Source organism: Gadus morhua, chromosome 17 (assembly GCF_902167405.1).
Source record: "Gadus morhua chromosome 17, gadMor3.0, whole genome shotgun sequence".
NCBI classification, from domain to species: Eukaryota; Metazoa; Chordata; class Actinopteri; order Gadiformes; family Gadidae; genus Gadus; species Gadus morhua.
In genome coordinates, this window is record NC_044064.1 from 14,668,150 (window position 1) to 14,673,084 (window position 4,935).

A 4,935-nucleotide genomic window follows, 5' to 3' on the forward strand; every position below is an offset into this window, starting at 1 on the left:
TCTCCTGTAATCAATGGTGAAATGTTACATCCACATCGAACATACTTTGATAAAGACAACCAACCCATGAAGGTAATATTATATTTAGATATCGCTTGATCGGTACTGAATGAATCTACACATTAAAACGTATCAAGTCCCACCAGAGAATGTCTAATATGAGGAGAATGGGCACTCGCGGGTTAGTTCCGGTTTTCTGGACTGGTTGCAGTAATAATCTCTGACCACGCGGGGCGCTCGTAGGCGAGTCCAGAATGAATGGGAGCCAACGGGGTTTTATCCTCAGAATCCACTTTTCTCACGATGTAATTTTTTGTCAAGTAATTTGAAAGTTGCTATCAAAAGGTGGGCCTAATATAATAAACTCAGCTGAATATTGCATTTTTTAAGGTCACGTATCTGTTCTAAAAAGGCGTTAAAAACATGCGATGACGTCACACATTGTCATACTGTCAGAGGTACTGCTTTACGGCAGTTTCTAAAGCACTTCCCTTTTCCCGCAACGATAACACCAGCTGTTGGAGGTAAGGCTTTTTTTTGCTTAATACCCTAGTTACAGAGTTTTAGTGAGCTAATGTAAAAAAAAGAAATGTTACTTACAGAGAGTGTTTTTTCTAATCCTCACTAGTGCCGATTTTTAGTAACGATTATGAGCCATTTCTTTTTCCTAAAATAGAAATCTGGATTAGAATCATAATTTTAAGACTGCATCAATTTAGTTTACATCAGTAGACATTCTGCTAGAGAGCAGTGTTCTGTTGTACTCCTCCTCATGCCTCTTCCTTTCTTGATCTGTACAGTTGGACCTTGATGCTGTGACAACGGACAAGTCTTCTTCCTCTGTCCTTTTCCCCTGCCTCTGTTCATTATGTTCAGTGTTGTTAAATCATTTCTCTTTTTTTTTATTAGTTACTGTTCTTATTTTGTTCTTGTTAGTGTGATGTTTGAATAAACTTGCCTGTTGCAATGTTGGTATAATTGTGGCGGGGGGTTACGACTGAGTAATGCTGACAACGCCACCCCTAGGACAAGCGCAGGGGCACTCTATTTTACTCTAGAAACGCACGCACAGGCTTGACTTACAGGTATAAAAATATATTCTTTATTCTCATTTAATTAAAAGTTAGTCGCTGTAGGTCGTCAATAAAATAGGACGCCCATTAATACATTAAACAAAACAAAACAAAAACAAGGAATAAGCCTTGGTAGGTGGGCAAATGAAAAGCAGCCTGCCCGGGCCTCAGTTTCAATATCACGCGTGAGACACACCAAGCTTAGTCAACACCCACTACAGTGTTTCCCCCACGTTCACACAGCAGCGGCGCGCCGCCGCTGCTGAATTTTCTCCGCCGCTGCAATAAAAATCCTTCTCCTAATTTTATTTTTATTTTTACGTAGCTCCTTTTAGAAAATGTACAGCGCGTAACGTCAATTGCGCAGCACGCGGCACATCGTCACGTAACCAACATCAAAGAAGAAAAATACACAGCGAGTGTGGCAGTTGTTGGCAGTAGGCTACCCTACACGGTTGCAAAGTTACATTGATTCTAGCAGTAGCGAGTGAAGCGGAAGATCGAAGAAAGAAGGAAAGCGAGAGACAGACAGAGAGAGAGAGAGACAGACAGAGAGAGAGAGAGAGAAAGTAAGTTGCTAAAATGTGTCGCTACATGACCACCAGTGTTAAAAACCCTCTGAGCCCAATCATTTTATTGTATCTATAAACCGCAACCTCCGTGCCGTTTTTCCTCTAGTATTGTGTGTGTGTGTGTGTGTGTGTGTGTGTGTGTGTGTGTGTGTGTGTGTGTGTGTGTGTGTGTGTGTGTGTGTGTGTGTGTGTGTGTGTAGGCCTATGTGTGTGTGTGTGTGTGTGTGTGCGTGTTGTCGCTCTTTTTGGGATCACTCATAGCCTTTAACAAGCCGCGTTTACATGGCACATCTGATCCGCATAGATTTCTATGCGGCATAGATCGCAAGGAAAGAATCCTGAGGTATTTGTATAAATAACGTTAAAAAACCTTTTCTAAGCTATAAAAATGGTTACTAACGTGTCGAAATATTTTTTTATTTCTTTGTTATGTTAATTCAAGCGATAAATACGTTTATTTGTCTATAGAAAATAATCGGAGGTAACTTCCGGCGATAAATACGTTTATTTGTCTATAGAAAATAATTTGAGGTAACTTCCGTCCAGCCACGGTACTTCCGTCACGCCAGGGTGTTCTGTCACGCCAGGGTGTTGTTCTCCGGGGCTGCAGCTGGATACTATTGCATAGATCTGTTCCTAAAATGTGTTCCGAATGTACTGTATACATGGCAGTAACAAAAGTGTCCGTTATGTCTCTCGCGCACACCTGACACATCTCTGGACCGGCGGCGACATAATGGATGTCTTATCACTATCGGGGATTTTAAATTAGAATTTAATGAAAGCACAGCAGGAGAGAGCTTTTCTCTGCCTGCTCCTTCAATTAGGAAGGAGCAGCACAGCGCAGCAACGTCAATTTCTCGTCAGATCTTTATATTTACCCTAAGCTCCGTCGCAAACAAGAGGAATTTGGATGCAGGACAGGAGCTTATATCCAGTCAGGAATTTATAGCCTAGGTATTTTCGGGAACTTTGAAAAATGAATCCATACTGTTAGATCCGATGTTGTTCTTTATTGCCATATAAAATCCGTTTTCATCGCGTATTTTAGTTAAGGATTTATGCTAATCGCCTGTAAGCATGTGGTCATTAGCATAAATGCAGGGAAAAAACCTAAGGACATTTTTGAACAAAGTGTTATGTAAAAAAACAGTTATGCTTTGGGCATAGCAACCATGTTTAGTGTTTAAGCATTAGGCAAAAATCTGTAAATAAATTGTGCAAATTATATTTGCGTTGTGGCATTTTTTGTTTAAATATTACTATACAAAAATATAAAAATCTGTAAATGAAGTCACAAAAGGCAGAGTTACAACACCAATAATCCCATCTACAGTAATACACAGGACTGTTTGAATAGGATTTAAGTGCATATTCTCCTCTCAAAGTGCACCAGATTCATGCATTCCAATGTAAAGGGTACAAAAAAAATTCGGCCTGAGGGGCATGCCCCCGGACCCCCCTAGAGGGCTTCGGGGACCACACCACCGCTGCTGAAAAAAATCCTGCGGGAAACACTGCACTACAATCCACACAGGCAATATTGAACATGGCACACTTCACACATTCCCTACCAGGGGTGATAAACAAAACAAAACCAAACTGAGACACCGGGAGTCTAGCCTATGGGCCCAAACTAAACCTAGGCTGTTAGGGGCAGGAGGGGACGACAACCCAGAAGAAAGAAAATGTAAGTTAACAAAAAGAGGGGCCCCGCTAGCCGGTGTTCACAATTAGTCTACCAGCACAAATCTCAAAGTCCACCGACTAGGGGAAAAGAAAGAAACAAAAGAAACACATGAAGCAAACAACCAAACGAACAGAAATACAAAACGCGTCCTAAAAGCAGCACCTGCACGTATCTCATTCACCCCAATCACGAGAACAGCAGCCGACACTCGGATTGCCGGTAGCGTCTATAAACAAAAAGGAAACGAGAGACCCAGTTGCGTGATCCATACATATTTGGTTCATAGGCTAACTATTTACCACGCCACAACCGGATTAATAAAACGCCTATTCAATAAAGCACAGCCAAAACATACCTTGTTCCTTCTCCCATCGGGATCGCTGAACGCAGACCCAGGCTCGTCACTCGCACGGACAGTGTCACCGTCGGCGAGCACTCAACGACGACTAGCCCAATGGAAACACAATTAAATCCCCCGTAGTGCACTGGCCAAGTAACTATCATAATTCCCCAATGAGGTAGTTAAGACATACCTTGCGCTGCGACCCACACCTCTAGACACTGCTGCTATCGGCATGAGGACCCTGTGTGGCTTACCGGCATGAGGACCCCGGGTGCCTTTACACCTGCCTGATCGCAACCGCCCACATCAGCATGAGACAGAGAGAGAAGACCTAATCCCACAGGCCACAATCCACCCCCTCCAAATGAATCGGCGGCCCGACGATGACGCCTCATGTCCGGGAGTCTTCACCCTCTATGCCTGATGGACTGTCATCCATGACACTCATTGTCTTGGGTAGACGGTGCGGATTGGAATGCTGCCCTGCTGTAGGCCTCGCTGAGCGGCGCACTGCCACTGTGGTTTCCTCCGGCATCTCAGCCGTATCTTCCATGTCAATTTCTTCTGCCACTGAGGGACAGGTGGGAGCAGGTTGGGGTTCTTGGGGTTCATGTTCCGCCTCATACCAGATGACTGCATCTCGGGTCTCATCGTCATTCCCGGCAGGGGGGTCGTCCCGAGCAGGGGAGTCGATGGGGATCTCACCTTCCTGAGCGAAGCCAGGGATGCCACTTTGTCCGGGCTGTACTCCTGCGGGGACGCCACGCATCTCAGAACGATGCACCTGTCGGACAGGTCCACCCTCAGCTGCCGGGGTTACTGTGTATACCGCTCCGGTACTGGAAGGGCCACGCACGACTCTGTAGTTTACAGGATTCCAGTGGTCCTGGATTTTATTTCTCCCCGGTGGATGGCTCCGCAAATAGATAAAATCTCCTTCTTGGAAGCCAGCGTCCTTCACCTGATCATTATGGTTCTGGTTCCGTCGGAGGGCCAGTTCTTCTGATCTTTGCCTGACGTGTTCCTTAGTAATTTTGACGCTTTCCTGGTGCCTTTCAACCCATTCTTCAAGGGTATGGGTATCTGGGGCAGCCTCCCTGGAGCCAAGCAAAAAATCAACTGGCAATCTTGGATGACAGCCAAACATCAGAAAATATGGTGTATAACCCGTAGTCTGGTGTGGGGTAGTGTTATAGGAGAAGGTGAGCTGTGGCAGATGGTGTGGCCACCGACGCTTCTCTGCCTGGGGTAGTGTGC